Source organism: Symsagittifera roscoffensis, chromosome 3, assembly GCF_963678635.1.
Source record: "Symsagittifera roscoffensis chromosome 3, txSymRosc1.1, whole genome shotgun sequence".
In the NCBI taxonomy this organism is placed as follows: domain Eukaryota; kingdom Metazoa; phylum Xenacoelomorpha; order Acoela; family Convolutidae; genus Symsagittifera; species Symsagittifera roscoffensis.
In genome coordinates, this window is record NC_087064.1 from 53,341,969 (window position 1) to 53,362,132 (window position 20,164).

Consider the following 20,164-nt stretch of genomic DNA (forward strand, 5'->3'; position numbering starts at 1 on the left):
TACTTAATAGAAAACCGAAAATTATCACTTCCGTTACTTGCTCTTAGGGAGTTATTCTTCCATCCGAATCATTTTAAGTTGAACTAAGTTATTCTTTCATCCGAATCATTTTAAGTTGAAATTCTCACATCAAATTAATTTAGATTAAAATAGCTGTCACGCATATTTAAATAGAGATTACAACCCGTCTCAAATGCAAGCTTAGTATTGCTTTCATCTAGAGAGGTGTTGGAACCACTTCTTGGAAACAAAAACTAGGTCTTCATCAAAAGTCTCCTTAACAGTGATTGAAAAAACTCCGTAACAAAAAAAAACTATTTTGATTTCAACTCATTTTCTATTGTCTTTGCGAGAGCAATTGTGCTGATACCTTTTTTTCGGAAAATTTTTTCATCCATACATTTCTAAAGATATCAAATCACGAGAATACTTGATCTAACTTTTTTGTCAGTATGCTGAAACCTATTGAAACTTCAAAAAAAAAATTTCCGAAAAAAAGAATGAAATTACAAAAAAAAATACCTAAATCATTTCACCTACAAAGTTTCTAATGCAAAAATTTCCAGTTTTCCCATGAAAACAGCAATTTTTACAAAAAAAATTAAGGAAAAGTTTTCAAAAAAACCTCGTCATGAATATTAGTCAAGTTTCTCTGTAGAATTCGAAACGAAGAAATGCTAAAACATTCGCCGTTACTTTTTTGTTAAAAAAGAGTACGCTGAACTTTTTCGGCCCAAAAACTCCCCATACAAGAAAGTTTTGTTTAGAAAACCAATCCTCTAACAATGCTTACAGCTGAGATGATACTTGCAAAAGAAGATTTTGTAAGTTGAGGGACTTTGTCAGAGGAATAAGATCCAGTGTACTTGAGTCTGAGCTCAGAAATTCTTTCAATAATTTTACGAACAAAAAACAAAACATCTTTGCCTTTCTTAGCTGTTAACAAAAAAAACTATTTTGATTTCAACTCATTTTCTATTGTCACTTCCCTTACTTGCTCTTATGGAATTTCGAAAATTTTCCTATTTTCAAGCTGTCTTCACTAAATTATTCTTCCATCCGAATAAAAATAAGTTCAAATTTTCAAATCGAATTGCTGCTAGTTGAAAAAATTTACATGAAAAAATTGAGCAAGAGCTGACTTTGTGTTCACTGTAACGGCTATTCTTCTTATTGGAGTTTATATAAAAAAATTCCCTCAAAGAAATTTTTTCTTTTTTGCTCCTGATTTAGGTCAAAAACGAATAAAAACGAAATAGATAGTACAGAGACAAAAATGAGAAAAAAATGTACACTAATTTATTAGGAAGCCAACAATTAAAAAAAAAAGAGTATTTTTAGCGACTGTTCCAAATTTTTCCATTCTCTTGCAAACACTTTTCTAATCTCAAGCTTTCTTCACTAAGTACTGGATAATTTCGTTGATTTGCATTACTTTCATTGTTTTAACATAGAGATGACAAGGCAAAGTTGTATTTAATGAAAACATGATTCTTCCACGCCGAACAATTGTATGTTCAAATCCTCAAAGCCTCAAATAGGATCAAAACAAATTCTTTTAATAGGAATCCGAAAAATCAAAAAAATGAGTATTTTTAACGACTGTTTCAAACTTGTCCCATTTTTTATAATCTCAAGCTGTCTTCACTAAATTTTCCTTCCATCCGAATAAAATTAAGTTCAAACTCTCACATAGAATTGCTGATAGTTGAAAAGCTTTACATGAAAAGATCGAGCAAGAGCTGAATTTGTGTTCACTGCTACGGCTGTTTTTCTTATTGGAGTTTATTGAAAAAATTTTCCCTTACGAATTGGTTTTGAAGAGATAGAATGATGATAGTTCTTGCTATAATTTCCTTGTTAGTTTATAGAATAGGTTCTTTTTCCAGGTTACACTGCAAATTTTGATTTTTAGGTTCAGCTACTAAAATTTTTCCAGTAAAAAGCGGCGATAATTAGGTCCACTTCAAGTAAATATTTTTTTAGGTTCAGCTACTAAAGTTTTTCCAGTAAAAGGCAGCAAAAATTAGGTCAAGCTCGAATTAGTTTAGTTCGAACTTCGGTATTTGGTAGGAATAATTAATCACAAGTCAACAAATCTTTTACTTTTGCTTTATCTTAAGTTTTAGCTTCTCATTAAAAAACTGCTAGTTGTAAAAACACTTTTTCTCAAGTAAATAAATCTATACCTTGAAACTATATCCATGGCAAGCAAGAATTTTTTAACTCATTTTTTTACTCACTTGCTTTTTGAACGTAAGCCAAGTAGGGCTCTGGTTCTTCATCCGGGTCATCCACGGATTTTGCTTTATTTTCAGCTTTTTTTTGTTGAAAGCATCAAACAACTTTTCCTTGAATAACTAAAGCTTTAAACTAAGGAAGGTATCACGCATATTCAAATAGAGGTTACAACCCGTCTCAAAAGCAAGTTCAGTTCTGCCAAACTGCTGCTAGTTGAAAAAATTTACATGAAAAAATCGAGCAAGAGCTGACTTTGTGTTCACTGCAACGGCTATTCTTCTTATTGGAGTTTATATAAAAAAATTCCCTCAAAGAAATTTTTTCTTTTTTGCTCCTGATTTAGGTCAAAAACGAATAAAAACTAAATAGATAGTACAGAGACAAAAATGAGAAAAAAATGTACACTAATTTATTAGGAAGCCAACAATTAAAAAAAAAAGAGTATTTTTAGCGACTGTTCCAAATTTTTCCATTCTCTTGCAAACTTTTTTCTAATCTCAAGCTTTCTTCACTAAGTACTGGATAATTTCGTTGATTTTCATTACTTTCATTGTTTTAACATAGAGATGACAAGGCGAAGTTGTATCTAATGAAAACATGGTTCTTCCACGCCGAACAATTGTATGTTCAAATCCTCAAAGCCTCAAATAGGATCAAAACAAATTCTTTTAATAGGAATCCGAAAAATCAAAAAAATGAGTATTTTTAGCGACTGTTTCAAACTTGTCCACTGCTTTCACCTAGAGAAGTGTTGGAGCTACTCCTCGTGTATAGGATGAAATAATTGTTCCAAAAACACACTAACTTGATAGAAAACCAAAAATTCATGAAAATGAGTATTTTAGCGACTGTTCCAAACTTGTCCAGTATCCTGAAAATTTTCCCAAAATTATCACTTCCGTTACTTGCTCTGAGGGAATTTGGAAAGTTTTTCTAATCTCAAGCTGTCTTCACTAAATTATTCTTCCAACCGAATCAAATTAAATTGAAATTCTCACATCGAATTGCTGATAATTGAAAACATTTACTTGAAAAGATAGAGCAAGAGCTAAATTTGTGTTCACTGCTACGGCTATTTTTCTTATTGGAGTTTATTGAAAAAGTTTTCCTGTTTAATTTGGTTTTGACGAGATTGAATGATAAGAGTTCTTGCTATAATTTCCGTGTTAGGTTATAGAATAGGTTCTTTTTCCAGGTTCCACTGCAAGTTTTGATTTTTAGGTTCAGCTACTAAAATTTTTCCAGCAAAAAGCAGCAATAATTAGGTCAAGCTCGAATTAGTTTAATTCAAACTTTGGTATTTGGTAGAAATTATTATTCACAAGTAACAAATCTTTTACTTTTGCTTTATCCTAAGTTTAAAAAACCTTGAAACTAAATCCATGGCAAGCAAGTTTTTCTTTTTAACTCATTTTTTTACTCACTTGGGTTGTTAACGTAAATCACGTAAGGCTCGGGTTGTTCATCCGGGTCATTCAAGAAGAGATTACAACACGTCTCAAATGCAAACTCAGTACTGCTTTCATCTAGAGAAGTCTTGGATCTACTTCTTGTGTATAGGATGAATTAATTGTTCCAAAAACTAGTTTCGTGGGATTTATTTACCGCTCATTTGGCAAAAAAAATGCCACACGAAAAAAATTATGCCAAAAAATTAAACGTTTTTGAACATTTTTTTTTCTCGTCTTATACTTCTATGCCTATTTCGAAAAAACTGCTGGCTACTATTCATAATGAACTAAATTTGTACCAATGTGTAGGTTTTTTCTTTACATCGTTTGCAAGGAACTTCAGGAGAGTAAGGCCATCGAGCGGCAGTATTGATATTTGACAAAAAAAGCGTTTCAAGCTATATTATTTGTACTTACACTTATTCAGAATTTTCAACGGATTTTGGAATTTTTATTCAAAAAAGTTAAAAACTGATTTCGACTTTTGTTTTCTTTCCATTTTTTGAAACAACTGTAGTCGATTTTGTCTAATTTAAAGTTGTTAAGAATTTCGTCATTGCTCCCCGCACAAAAAAAACTTAAAAAAGTTTTTTTTTGTGAATTAAAAACGGTCGGATTTCTCTGTTTACTAAGCTACCGGCTAAAGTTGTTTCATCAAATTTTCCGCGTTAACTGTTTCTGAGAGCGGAGAGATTGCATTACATCATTATGACCAGACTGCTCAAAAAATTCTGAATAACAACAGATATGAAACCTAATATCTGAGATCGAATTTGGAACCAGTTCAAACATGTATTTATCTATACTCTAATATTTATTACTGCTAAGCATTTGGAACTAATCAATCATGATCCATTACTAAAGTTTATGATAATTTAAAAAACTGAAACAATTCATACTTTTAGCCAGAAAAAAAATAATTCAACTCAGAAATCAGTTGCCTCTTTTTCTCCTCTAACCTCGCAAAAATATACTAGATCTATTTAAACGTGAAAATATAAGGGTTAATTTAGATTAGTATTAGACTAAAAACTTGCACGAACCTATCCGACCGAAAATAAGGCGGTGTTTTTTATCCGAAATCGCTCCAAGAGAAGGCCACCCCAGACCTAAACTCATCTGGTGCGATCAACGAGTCTCGAGCAGACCTATACCAACTTCGGTTAAGAGAAAAACTAGATTGAGAAAAAACCAATATCATGGTATATATGTGCGAGGCGATCATAGTAGGGGGAGGGGGATTGAGGGTTAACCAATGTATTAAGATGTGTTATACCAAGTTTCAGATGGTAAACTTCAGAAGTTTTCTGCGCCCGATTATTCAATTTACTAAAACAGTTTAATCAATTCACTTAAAAAACTTCTCAAATAAATCTCATCACGTGAAAGAAGATTTTAAAAAGAAGAAATGCTAAAACAATTGGTGTTATTAATTTATTAAAAAAGAGTAAGCTTACATTTTCCACCCAAAAATTTACCATACAAGAAACTTTTGTTTATAAAAGCAATCATGATACCTTGTTCTCCTCTAACAATGCTCACAGCTGAGATGATGATTGCAAAAGAAGATTTTCTAAGTTGAGAAACTTTATCAGAGGAATAAGATCCAATGTACTAGTGTCTGAGCTCAGAAATTCTTTCAATAATTTTACGAGCAAAAAACAATCCATCTTTGCCTTTCTTAGCTGTTTTACAAATGAAAAGAAAAAATTTGATCTTCTGTGTACAATTTAGGACAAATGTAAGATAGGTGACGCGCATGCAATTAGGGTCCGAACCAATGAAGTGCCAGTCCTAAAGTCTCCGTACTGGTCGGGTGTAATTTAACCCTATTTTATAGTCTAACTTAGTACTATTTCGCGGGTTTTCAATTATGCAGGTTTTTTTTCTTTTTTGATCTTGATTTAGGTCTGAATAATAACAAAATAGATAGTTCAGAGACAAAACGGAGAAAAACTACAAAAAAAACACACTAACTTGATAGAAAACCAAAATTTCATAAAAATGAGTGTTGCAAAAATTATCACTTCCGTTACTTGCTCTAAGGGAATTTAGAAAATTTTTCTAATCTCAAGCTGTTTTCACTAAATTATTCTTGCATCCGAATCAATTTAAGTTGAAATTCTTACATCGAATTGCTGATAGTCGAAAAGATTTACATAAAAAGATCGAGTGAGAGCTGAATTTGTGTTCACTGCAACGGCTATTCTTCTTATTGGAGTTTATTGAAAAAAGTTTCCCGTATGAAATGATTTTGACGAGATGAAACGTTCGAATAGAACCGGTTCTTTTTCCAGGTTAGACTACAAGTTTTGATGATTAGGTTCAGCGACTAAACTTTTTCCAGTGAAAAGCAGCAATAATTAGGTCAAGCTCGAGTTAGTTTGTTTTTGCTTGATCTTAATTTTTGTTTTCTCATTGAAGGACTGATAATTGTAAAAGCAATATTTCTCAAGTAAAAAAATCTTTACTCCTTTTTTAAATTAATTTTAGCTCTTTCATTGAACGATTGTGTCAATCTAAAAACAACGAAAATATGTCCATGGCAAGAAAGAATTTTTCTTTTACTCGATTTTTCATTCGCTTGGATTGTTAACGTAAATCAAGAAAAGCTCTTCTCCTTCATCCGGGTCATTCTCCGACTTTGCTTTATATTCTACTTTTGTTTGTTGAAAGCATCAAACAATCTTTCGTTGAATAAATGAAGCTTTAGGCTAAGATAGGTGTCACGCATATTTAAATAAAGAGTACAAACCGTCTCAAATGCAAGCTCAGTATTGCTTTCATCTAGAGAATTATTGAACTAATTCTTGTGTATAGTATGAATTATTTGTTCCAAAATCTGGGTCTTCATAAAAAGTCTCCTTAACATTAATTGAAAAAACCCCGTAACAAAAAAAAATATTTTGATTTCAAGTCTTTTTCTGTTTTCAAAATATCTTTGCGATAGCAATTGTGTTGATACCTTTTTTTGGGAAATTTTTTTCCATAGATTTCTAAAGATATCAAATCACGATAAGACTTGATCTAACTATATTTTCAATTGATACGACTTAATTTAGAAAAACTTTTATATGTCATTTTAACTATATATGCTCTATCTAGCTGAAATTATGCTGAAACCTATTGAAACTTCAAAAACAAAATTCGAAAAACAGAATGAAATTACAAAAACATACCTAAATCAATTAACTTATGAAGTTTCTAATGCAAAACTTTTCAATTTCAAATGAAAACAGCAATTTTTACAAAAAAATAAGAAAAAATTTTCAAAAAAAGCTCGTCACGAATATTAGTCAAGTTTCTCTGTAGAATTTGAAACGAAAAAATGCTAAAACATTTGCCGTTAGTTTTTTGTTAAAAAAGAGTACGCTTATTTTTTCGGCCCAAAAACTCACCATACGAGAAAGTTTTGTTTAGAAAAGCAATCTTGATACCTTGTTCTCCTCTTACAATGCTCTTAGATGATACTTGCAAAAGAAATTTTTGTAAGTTGAGGAACTTTATCAGAGGAATAAGATCCAATGAACTTGAATCTGAGGAACAAAAAACAATCCATCTTCGCCTTCTTTGGCTGTTTTACTAATAAAAAGAAAAAATTTGATCTTCTGTGTACAGTTCAGGACAAAAATAATATAGGTGACTCACATGCATTTAGGGTCCGAACCAGCAAAGAACGTTTTCATTTAGAATTTTTTTCTTTTTTTTGCTCTTGATTTAGATCTGATCAGAAACAAAATAGTTAGTACAGAGACAAAGATGAGAAAAAATCACAAAATAAACACACTAATTATTAGGAACCCGAAAAGACAAAAAAAAATAGTACTTTTAGCGACTGTTCCAATTTGTCCATTCTCCTGAAAAATTTCCCAAAATTATCCTTTCCGTTACTTGCTCTAATGGAATTTGGAAAATTTTTCTAATCTCAAGCTGTCTTTACTAAATTATTCTTCCATCCGAACAAAATTAAGTCCAAATTCTCACATCGAATTACTGATAGTTGAAAATATTTACATGAAAAGATTGAGCAAGAGCTGAATTTGTGTTCACTGCAACACCTATTCTTCTTATTGGAGTTAATTGAAAAAAATTTCCTTAATGAATTTTTTTCTTTTTTTGCTCCTGATTTAGGTCTGAATAAAAACAAAATAGAGAGTACAAAGACAAAAATGAGAAAAAAACCCAAAAAATTTTACACTAATTTATTAGGAACACGAAAATTCAAAAGAACTAGTATTTTTAGTGACTGTTCCAATTTTTTCCATTCTTTTGGAGACGCTTTTCTAATCTCAAGCTTTCTTCCTTAAGTTTTGGATAGTTTCGTTGATTTGCATTACTTTCATTGTTTTAACATAGGGATGGCAAGAAGAAGTTGTATCTAATAAAACCATTAATCTTCCACCCCAAATAATTTTAAGTTCAAAAACTCAACTCCTCAAAATGTTGACAGTTGAAAAGATTTACATGAAAAGATCGAACAAAAGCTGAATTTGTTTTCACTGCAACGGCTATTCTTCTTATTGGAGTTAATTGAAAATGTTTTCTTCTATGAATTGGTTTTGGCGAGATGGAATGATGAAAGTTCTTGCTATATTTTCCATGTTAATTATAGAACAGGTTCTTTTTCCAGGTTCTACTGCAAGTTTTGATGATTAGGTTCAGCTACTAAAATTTTTCCAGAAAAAAGCAGCGATAATTAAGTCAAGCTCGAATTAGCTTAACTCGAACTTTGGTTTTTGGTAGAAATAATTAACACAGGTCAACAAATCTTTACTATTTCTTTATCTCAAGTTTTGTTTTCTCATTGAATGACTAATATTTGTAAAAACAATTGTTGTCAAGTAAACAAACTCTCTACTCCTTTTTTATATTAAACTTTGCTTTATCATTTAACGTTGAATATTTGAAGCTTTGAGCTAAGATAGGTGCCACGCATATTCAAATAGATATTACAACCGTCTCAAATGCAAGCTCAGTACTGCTTTCATCTGGAGAAGTGTCGGAACTACTTTTTGTGTATAGGATGATTTAATTGTTCCAAAACTGGGTCTTCATCATCAGTGTCCTTAACAGTAATTGAAAAAAAACCGTAACAAAAAAAACTATTCTGATTTTATCTCATTTTCTGTCGTCAATTCCCTAAATCAATTCACTTAAAAAATTTCCACTTGAAAAATTTCCATTTTCAAATGAAAACAGCATTTTTACAAAACAGTTTATGAAACTTTTTCAAATAAATATCTTCATGTGAAAGAAGAATTTAAAAAGAAGAAATGATAAAACCATCGCCATTACTATTTTATGAAAAAGGGTAAGCTTATCTTTTTCCACCCAAAAATTCACCAAATAAGTAAGATTTGCTTAGAAAAGCGATCATGACACCTCGTTCTCCTCTAATATTGCTTAGAGCTGAGATGGTAATTGCGAAAGAAAGTTTTGTAAGTTGAGGAAATTTATCAGAGGAATAAGATCCAATTGAGTCTGAGCTCAGAATTTCTTTCAATAAGTTTACGAACAAAAAACAATCCATCTTGCCTTTCTTAACTGTTTTACAACTGAAAAGAAAAATTTTGATCTTCTGTGTACAATTTAGGACAAAAATAAGAAAGGTGACTCACATGCATTTAGGGTCCGAACCAATAAACTGCCTTTCCTAAAGTCTCCGTACTGGTCGGGTGTAATTGAATCCTGTTTTGCAGTCTAGATTAGAGAAACTTCGCGCGTTTTCAATTATGCAGCATTGTTTTTTCTCTTTTTTGCTCTTGATTCAGGTCTGAATAAAAACAAAATAGAAAGTACAGAGACAAAAATAAAAACAAAAAACCCAAAAAAATTACACCAAATTATTAGGAACCCGAAAACTCAAAAAAAAGTATTTTTAGCGACTGTTCCAAATTTTTCCATTCTCCAGAAATTTTTTTAAAAATTATCACTTCCGTTACTTGCTTTAATGAAATTTGGAAAATTTTTCTAATCTCAAGCTGTCCTCGCTAAATTATTCTTCCATTCGAATAAAATTAAGTTCAAATTTTCACATCGAATTGCTGACAATTGAAAAAATTTACATGAAAAGATCAAGCAAGAGCTGGTTTGTGTTCACTGCAACGGCTATTCTTTTTATTGGAGTTTATTGAAAAAGTTTTCCTGTTTGAATTGGTTTTGACGAGATGTAATGATAAAAGTTCTTGCTATAATTTCCATGTTAGTTTAAGGAACAGGTTCTTTTTCCAGGTTCCACTGCAAGTTTTGATGATTAGGTTCAGCTACCAAATTTTTTCCAGTAAAAAGCAGCGATAATTAGGTTAAGCTCGATTTAACTTAATTCAAAGTTTGGTATTTGGTAGAAACAATTATTAACAAGTCAACAAATCTATACTTTTTCTTTATATTGACTGAGCGATTGTGTCAAGTTCAACCAAAAACTCATCGAAGATATATCCATGGCAAGCAAGAAATTCTTTTTCACTCATTTTTTTACGCACTTGCTTTTTGAACGTAAGCCAAGAAGGGCTCTGGTTCTTCATCCGGGTCATCCACGGATTTTGCTTTATTTTCAGCTTTTTTTTTGTTGAAAGCATCAAACAATCTTTCCTTGAATAACTAAAGCTTTAAACTAAGGAAGGTATCACGCATATTCAAATAGAGGTTACAACCCATCTCAAAAGCAAGTTCAGTACTGCCAAATTGCTGACAGTTTAACAAAATTACATTAAAAGATCGAGCAAGAGCTGGTTTTTGTTCACTGCAACGGCTATTCTTCTTATTGGAGTTTATTGAAATAATTTTCCTGTTTAATTTGGTTTTGACGAGATGGAATGATAAAAGTTCTTGCTATAATTTTCATGTTAGTTTAATGAACAGGTTCCTTTTCCAGGTTCCACTGCATGTTTTGATGATTAGGTTCAGCTACTAAAATTTTTCCATAAAAAGCAGCGATAATTAGGTCAAGCTTGAATTAATTTATTTCGAAGTTTGGTATTTGGTAGAAACAATTATTCACAAGTCAACAAATCTATACTTTTTCTTTATATTGATTGAACGATTTTGTCAAGTTCAACCAAAAACTCATCGAAGATATATCCATGGCAAGCAAGAAATTGATTGTTTTTCACTAATTTTTTTACTCACTTGCTTTTTCAACGTAAACCAAGTAGGGCTCTGGTTCTTCATCCGGGTCATCCTCCGAATTTGCTTTATTTTCAGCTTTTTTTGTTGAAAGCATCAAACAACTTTTCCTTGAATAACTAAAGCTTTAAACTAAGGAAGGTATCACGCATATTCAAATAGAGGTTACAACCCGTCTCAAAAGCAAGTTCAGTACTGCCAAACTGCTGAAAGTTGAAAAAATTTACATGAAAAGATCGAGCAAGAGCTGGTTTGTGTTCACTGCAACAGCGATTCTTCTTATTGGAGTTTATTGAAAAAGTTTTTCTGTTTGAATCGGTTTTGACGAGATGGAATGATGAAAGTTCTTGCTATAATTTCCATGTAAGTTTATAGAACAGGTTCTTGTTCCAGGTTTCACTGCAAGTTTTGATGATTAGGTTCAGCTATCAAACTTTTTCCAGTAAAAAGCAGCGATAATTAGGTTAAGCTCGATTTAACTTAATTCAAAGTTTGGTATTTGGTAGAAACAATTATTAACAAGTCAACAAATCTATACTTTTTCTTTATATTGACTGAGCGATTGTGTCAAGTTCAACCAAAAACTCATCGAAGATATATCCATGGCAAGCAAGAAATTCTTTTTCACTCATTTTTTTACTCACTTGCTTTTTGAAAGTAAGCCAAGTAGGGCTCTGGTTCTTCATCCGGGTCATCCACGGATTTTGCTTTATTTTCAGCTTTTTTGTTGTTGAAAGCATCAAACAACTTTTCCTTGAATAACTAAAGCTTTAAACTAAGGAAGGTATCACGCATATTCAAATAGAGGTTACAACCCGTCTCAAAAGCAAGTTCAGTACTGCCAATTTGCTGAAAGTTGAAAAAATTTACATGAAAAGATCGAGCAAGAGCTGGTTTGTGTTCACTGCAACGGCGATTCTTCTTATTGGAGTTTATTGAAAAAGTTTTCCTGTTTGAATCGGTTTTGACGAGATGGAATGATGAAAGTTCTTGCTATAAATTCCATGTAAGTTTATAGAACAGGTTCTTCATCCAGGTTTCACTGCAAGTTTTGATGATTAGGTTCAGCTACCAAACTTTTTCCAGTAGGTTAAGCTCGATTAGGTTAAGCTCGATTTAACTTAATTCAAAGTTTGGTATTTGGTAGAAACAATTATTAACAAGTCATCATATCTATACTTTTTCTTTATATTGACTAAGCGATTGTGTCAAGTTCAACCAAAAACTCATCGAAGATATATCCATGGCAAGCAAGAAATTCTTTTTCACTTATTTTTTTACTCACTTGTTTTTTTAACGTAAACCAAGGAGGGCTCTGGTTCTTCATCCGGGTCATCCTCCGACTTTGCTTTATTTTCAGCTTTTTTTGTTGAAAGCATCAAACAATCTTTCCTTGAATAACTAAAGCTTTAAACTAAGGAAGGTATCACGCATATTCGAATAGAGGTTACAACCCGTCTCAAAAGCAAGTTCAGTACTGCCAAATTGCTGACAGTCGAAAAGATTTATATGAAAAGATCGAGCAAGAGCTAGTTTGTGTTCACTGCAACGGCTATTCTTATTATTGGAGTTTATTGAAAAAGTTTTCCTGTTTGAATTGGTTTTAACGAGATGGAATGATGAAATTTCTTGCTATAGTTTTCAGGTTAGTTTATAGATCTGCTTCTTTTTCCAGGTTCTACTGCAAGTTTCGATGACTAGGTTCAAATACTAAATTTTTTCCAGTAAAAAGCAGCAATAATTAGGTCAACCAAAAAACCATCGAAACTATATCCATGGCAAGCAAGACTTTCCTTTTTTTTCACTTTTTCCTCACTTGGATTGTTAACGTAAATCATGTAAGGCTCTGGTTCTTCATCCGGGTCATCCTCCGACTTTGCTTTATTTTCTACTTTTGTTTGTTGAAAGCATCAAACAATCTTTTCTCGAATAATTGAAGCTTTAAGCTAAAATAGGTGTCACCCATATTCAAATAGAGATTACAACCTCTTTCACGCTGTCTTGCATGTCCACAAAAGTTGAGAAAGTTAGCTAAAATTTGAGCGATCAATTCCTATGAAGTACTATTCAAAAACTATTCTTCGAAGTCTTGAGAAAAAAATAGAACAACTGTTTTCATCTGTAATATTTCAAAATTCTTCCTTGGTAGTATGAAAAAGTTTTTAAAAAGTTTTTCAAACTGTTGAATTGTAGAGAACTGATAATTCATGTACTGTCCTGTAGGTTCCACATATTCTTTTTTCTATTTTTTAATCTTTTTTTATATCTAGTTTTACGTCTTATTCTCCATTATCCTCTTAGAATATCAGCGAACGTATTCTTATAAAACTGTACGAATACTTAGGATATTGTGGTTTTTCCCACTCAATATAATTATGGTCTGATTTTGTTCTGAATCACAAACAAAACTATGGAATTTTGAGCAATAAACACTGATTGACCCTCAGTTAATTGGAAGTTAAACGGAGTTTTGTTGTTCATAAATGCTTTAACTATAATAACCATACCTAAATAAAACCTTGGTTCAAAACTTATTGTTTTAAACTTTTTTCTTTAAAAATTTCTCTTCCATCTATGAATGTTCACTTGCCCTCGGTTACATTTTGTTTCTGAGAAAGTTACAATTTTTCTGAAATAGCAAGCTCTCACTCTCCTTTCATCTGTGTTTGTTCCTTTCAAATGCATCTGTTCCGGCTTTCGCTTCACTCATTGTTGCGTAAACTTCAAAAATGTTTTCTTTGCAAATGTGCTTGAAGAATCATCCATATTCTGTTCCTTTCATATCTGGTAAACAGAAAAAAATCGGCTTTAAAGTGGATTTTTTTTGTAAAACAGTTGTCAAAGCAAAGAGATGCGACTACCATATTTGCTCCTTCAACGAGTTTTTGCAGTCACTTTTTGATGGTAGAAGAGAAGGAGATGAGGTCCCTCTGTCAGGAGTTGTAGCAGAAAGCATGATGCTTTCAGGTAATTCCTTTTATAGATATCAGATCAAGGATAGGTCCACGCATACAATCACCAAATATGTGAACGATGAAAAAAGTCATAAAGCGTTCAATGAACTCTCAATCAGAATAGAATACGGTTTTGAAAGATTTTTATCAGGTGGAGTTGAAAAGTTTTGTATTAGTAGTAAATTTAAAGAAGTGTATATGGACACAGACTCGCTATACTAGGCTCATGCTGAAAAAATTTTGAATAAATGACTGTATCCAACCAGATAAAAGAGATTCTTTCAAGGCAGATGCAAATTCTAACTTTCTTCTAATGTGTTGCAGTAGTATAATAAGCGGGAGCCTTGACTGTTTTATAAAATTAGCTGTACCGAGATACTGACTTTTTGCAGATATGAAAACAAGTAAGATAAGTTTATTTAAGCAGCGAAAAAATAAACAAACGAGTTCCAAAAGGTTCTGAAGATGAAACTAAGGCATAGAACAGCAGAAAACTCAAAAAAATAGTAAAAGAACTGTGAAAATTATGGTTGCTTTGTATGAGCAGTCAAACAAAGTACTCCGTGAGTTTTATCCAAAGAGACAATTTCACTATGGTGGAATCCACACCAAACCATTCAACTATCAAACTGCGGCAATCTTAACATACAAGGCTGTGATTTTTAGACTTCTGTTCCAATTTTTTTTTCAAAGTTTCAACAGGTTTCAGCGTAGTTTCAGCTAGACAGAGTATAAGTAATTAAAACGTCATATGAAACAAAATATACCTGAAAATAAATTATACCATCAAAACTTATCTTGAATTTTTCTAATCTCAATTTTTTGATAAAAAAATTTGAAAAAAAAAAATCAATTTTTGCGCAAAAACTTATCACTGTTGACATACCATGAGCCCAAACAACAAAATCACATCTTTCTACAACCCAAACTAAAGACTTGTATCAATTAGATAACGCGCGCCAAAAAACTTTTCAACAAAAGCCACAAAAAGACCATTTTCTTACGATTCTCTTACCAATTACCAAACACTGAAACATTACCATTTCTATTCCCGATCTTAATACAATGTAGACTCTACAGCCACTTATTATCAAATGCCTTTGACTAAATTTTATCTTATTAACCTCAAAATTTTACCGAGTGTTTCATACATAAAAAGTATTTTGATGCTCTTTGCTGATTTTGAATGACTTGAGCGCTGTCTGGGCGGGTGTGGTAAGCAATTTAGAATGATTAGTGTTTGTTGCTTGAAGGTCATCAAAGCCTAGCCCGGAAACATAACAAAAAAATATGGCCTGCAGTTTTTAACTATATGGTGTTTCATAACTTAGGTTATGAAACACCCTGTGCTGAAGAGTTGCATACAAATGTGTTGAAAATGACATCCTTTTAAAAAGTTTTATAACTATTAAACCTTTTAAAAGCTTGTCAGTTCCAACTGAATTAACGCGTGAACTTGGTTTTTTGCATTGTAAAACAAAAAGTGCTTTTTAAATATTGTTTTATATATAATTTTCGAAATATCTCTATTCATCAAATCTGTAAAAATGTATTCATCAAAAACAACCAGCAGAAAAGTGAAAACAAGTCGATTATAATGGATTTTTGTGGTATAATGTTGTAATTATAATTGATTCCCATGTTACGTTCAGACAACAAAATTGGACTAAAAATGGATTCAAATCCATTTTTTCTCCCAAAAAAAATACATTATAATTCATTTTGAATCCATTATAATGGATTTTATAATAAGTAGGAAATCACAATAAAATAGATTTTTTTCCCACTTTATTTTGGTCTCGCGCGTCGTGCAAAATTTTCAATATTTATCAAGTGAGTTATGCGGAAACTTTGCAAAGCGAGTGTACGGCCTAATGCATTTCAAAACCTAAAATCAATTTGCAAAAAGATTCTGTTGAGCTCCCCCCCCCCAACGTTTGCCCTCTTAGCTCCCCTCCAAACCCCCTAACGTTTGCCCCTTTGCTCCCCTCCCCCCACTGAACCCACACCCACCATCCTGAACCCATGCCTCCCCCCCCCCCCCCACCTAAACCCACCCCAACGTAAACACCCCCCCCCCCCCCCCACCTGAACACCCCCCTCCACCTGAACTGACCTACACCAGAAATCATGTAGGGCTCTGGTTCGTCATCCGGGTCCTCCTCCGACTTTGCTTTATCTTCTAATTTTGTTTGTTGAAAGCATCAAACAGTCTTTTCTCGAATAATTGAAGCATTAAGCTAAGATAGGTGTCACACATATTCAAATAGAGATTACAACGCGTCTCAAATGCAAGCTCAGTACTGTTTCATCTATAGAAGTGTTGGAACTACTTCTTGTGGATAGGATAAATTAATTGTTTCAAAAACTGGGTCTTCGTCAAAAGTCCTCATAACAGTAATTGAAAAGACCTCGTAACAAAAAAGACTATTTTGATTTCAGCTCAAATTCTATTGTCTAAAATATTTTTACCCCTTGATTTTTTTTCTCCGTTTTTTTTGAAATGTTTTGTTCCAACATTTTTTCCAATGCTTTTAAAGGGCATGGCAGTTTTTCAAGAGTTTGTGCAACAGCACAAAACCTCTTTCACGCTGTCTTGCATGTCCACAAAAGTTGAGAAAGTTAGCTAAAATTTGAGCGATCAATTAGTATGAAGTACTATTCAAAAACTATTCTTCGAAGTCATGAGAAAAAAAGAGAACAACTGTTTTCATCTGTGATATTTCAAAATTCTATCTTGGTACTATGAAAAAGTTTTTAAAAAGTTTTTCAAACTGTTGAATTGTAGAGAACTGATAATTCATGTACTGTCCTGTAGGTTCCGTATATTCTTTTTTCTATTTTTTGATCTTTTTCTATATCTAGTTTTACGTCTTATTCTCCATTATCCTCTTAGATTATCAGCGAACGTATTCTTATAAAACTGTACGAATACTACTGAATCACAAACAAAACTATGGAATTTTGAGCAAAAAACACTGATTGACCCTCAGTTAATTGACAGTTAAACGGAGATTTATTGTTCATAAATGCTTTAACTATATTAACCATACCTAAATAAAACCTTGGTTCAAAACCTATTGTTTTAAACTTTTTTCTTAAAAAATTTCTCTTCCATCTATGAATGTTCACTTGCCCTCGGTTACATTTTGTTTCTGAGAAAGTTACAATTTTTCTGAAATAGCAAGCTCTCACTCTCCTTTCATCTGTGTTTGTTCCTTTCAAATGCATCTGTTCCGGCTTTCGCTTCACTCATTGTTGCGTAAACTTCAAAAATGTTTTCTTTGCAAATGTGCTTGAAGAATCATCCATATTCTGTTTCTTTCATATTTGGTAAACAGAAAAAAAAACGGCTTTAAAGTGGATTTTTGTTTTGTAAAACAGTCGTCAAAGCAAAGGGATGCGACTACCATATTTGCTCCATCAACGAGTTTTTGTAGTCACTTATTGATGGTAGAAGAGAAGGAGATGAAGTCCCTCTGTCAGGAGTTGTAGCAGAAAGCATGATGCTTTCAGGTAATTCCTTTTATAGATATCAGATCAAGGATAGGTCCACGCATACAGTCACCAAATATGTGAACGATAAAAAAAAGTCATAAAGCGATCAATGAACTCTCAATCAGAATAGAATACGGTTGTGAAAAAGTTGTATCAGGTGGAGTTGAAAAGTTCTGCATTAGTAGTAAATTTAAAGAAGTGGATCTGGACACAGACTCGCTATACTAGGCTCATGCTGAAAAAAAATTTAAATAAATGACTGTATCAGATGCAAATCAAGGCAGATGCAAATTCTAACTTTCTTCTAATGTGTTGCAGTAGTATAATAAGCGGGAGCCTTGACTGTTTTATAAATGTAGCTGTACCGAGATGCTGACTTTTTGCAGATATGAAAACAAGTAAGATAAGTTTATTTTAGCAGCGAAAAAATAAACAAACGAGTTCCAAAAGGTTCTGAAGATGAAACTAGGGCATTGAATAGCAGAAAACTCAAAAAAGTACTAGAAGAACTGTGAAACTTTCTTCTAGGCAGATGCAAATTCTAACTTTCTTCTAATGTGTTGCAGTAGTATAATAAGCGGGAGCCTTGACTGTTTTATAAATTTAGCTGTACCGAGATGCTGACTTTTTGCAGATATGAAAACAAGTAAGATAAGTTTATTTTAGCAGCGAAAAAATAAACAAACGAGTTCCAAAAGGTTCTGAAGATGAAACTAGGGCATTGAATAGCAGAAAACTCAAAAAAGTACTAGAAGAACTGTGAAACTTATGGTTGCTTTGTATGAGCAGTCAAACAAAGTACTCCGTGAGTTTTATCCAAAGGGACAATTTCAACATGATGGAATCCACACCAAACCGTTCAATTATCAAACTGCGGCAATCTTAACATACAAGGCTGTGATTTTTAGACTTTTGTTCTAAATTTTTTTATCAAAGTTTCAACAGGTTTCAGCGTAGTTTCAGCTAGACAGAACCTAAGTAATTAAAAACGTCATATGAAACAAATTATCTCTCAAATTAAATTATACCATCAAAACTTATCTTGAATTTTTCTAATCTCAATTTTTGATAAAAAAATTTGAAAAAAAAATCAATTTATGCGCAAAAACTTATCACTGTTGACATACTATGAGCCCAAACAACAAAATCACATCTTTCTACAACCCAAACTAAAAACTTGTATCAATTAGATAACGCGCGCCAAAAAACTTTTCAACAGAAACCACAAAAAGACCATTTTCTTACAATTCTCTTACCATTTACCAAACACTGAAACTTTACCATTTCTATTCCCGATCTTAATACATTGTAGACTCTACAGCTAATTATTATCAAATGCCTTAGACTAAATTTTTATCTTATTAACCTCAAAATTTTACCGAATGTTTCATACGTAAAAAGTATTTCGATGCTCTTTGCTGATTTTGAATGACTTGAGCGCTGTCTGGGCGGGTGTGGTAAGCAATTTAGAATGATTAGTGTTTGTGGCTTGAAGGTCATCAAAGCCTAGCCCGGAAACATAATAAAAAAAATATGGCCTGCAGTTTTTTATATATATGGTGTTTCATAACTTAGGTTATGAAACACCCTGTGCTGAAGAGTTGCATACAAATGTGTTAGAATTGACACCCTTTTAAAAAAGTTTTATAAACTGTTAAACCTTTAAAAAGCTTGTCAGTTCCAACTGAATTAACGCGTGAACTTGGCTTTTTCATTGTAAAACAAAAAAGGGCTTTTTTAATATTGTTTTATATATAATTTTCGAAATATCTCTATTCATCAAATCTGTAAAAATGTATTCATCAAAAACAACCCGCAGAAAAGTGAAAACAAATCAATTATTATGGATTTTTGTGGTATAATGTTGTAATTATAATTGATTCCCATGTTACGTTGAGACAACAAAATTGGACTAAAAATGGATTCAAATCCATTTTTTTCTCCCAAGAAAATACATTATAATTCATTTTGAATCCATTATAATGGACTTTATAATAAGTAGGAAATCACATTAAAATGGATTTTTTTCCCACTTTATTTTGGTCTCGCGCGTCGTGCAAAATTTTCAATATTTATCAAGTGAGTTATGCGGAAACTTTGCAAAGCGAGTGTACGGCCTAATGCATTTCAAAACCTAAAATCAATTTGCAAAAAGATTCTGTTGAGCTCCCCCCCCCCCCAACGTTTGCCCCTCTTAGCTCCCCTCCAATCCCCCTAACGTTTGCCCTTTTGCTCCCTTCCTCCCACTGAACCCACACCCCCCAACCTGAACCCATGCAGGTAAACCCACCCACACTGAACACCCCCCACCTGAACACCCCCCCCCCCCCCCAACCTGAACACCCCCCGCCTGAACAACTCCCCCCACCTGAACCCTCATTGCCCCCCACCTAAACTCACACCCCACAGGGGGTTTGTTCTAAATGGGCAAATACTAGGAGGGGTAAGATTGAGTAATATAAAAAGTAACAAAAATATCAAAGTTAGGTAGAAAAAAATTTCAATTGAATAACAAGTAACCAACGTAACCAACTTTATTTTGAAACGTAGAAAAGATGTTATGTACGTTGAAATTCGCATCTCAGTAAAAGGAAAAAAAATCGATTATAATTTAGTTTCATTGAACGAGAGTGTCAAGTTCAACCAAAAACTCATCGAAGATATATCCATGACAAGCAAGAAAGTCTTTTTCACTCATTTTTTGCTCACTTGTTTTTTTAAACGTAAACCAAGTAGGGTTCTGGTTCTTCAACCGGGTCATCCTCCGACTTTGCTTTATTTTCAGCTTTTTTTGTTGAAAGCATCAAACAATCTTTTCTTGAATAACTGAAGTTTAAACTAAGAAAAGTATCACGCATATTCAAATAGAGGTTACAACCCGTCTCAAAAGCAAGT

At 32.6% G+C, this 20,164-nt stretch overlaps 1 protein-coding gene across 1 annotated transcript in view; it reads left to right on the plus strand.

Annotated features, from left to right (window-relative positions):
* The window catches only part of LOC134842824 (uncharacterized), a 44,586-nt gene that overhangs the window by 5,437 nt on the left and 18,985 nt on the right, over positions 1–20,164 (plus strand). The window lies entirely within an intron of this gene.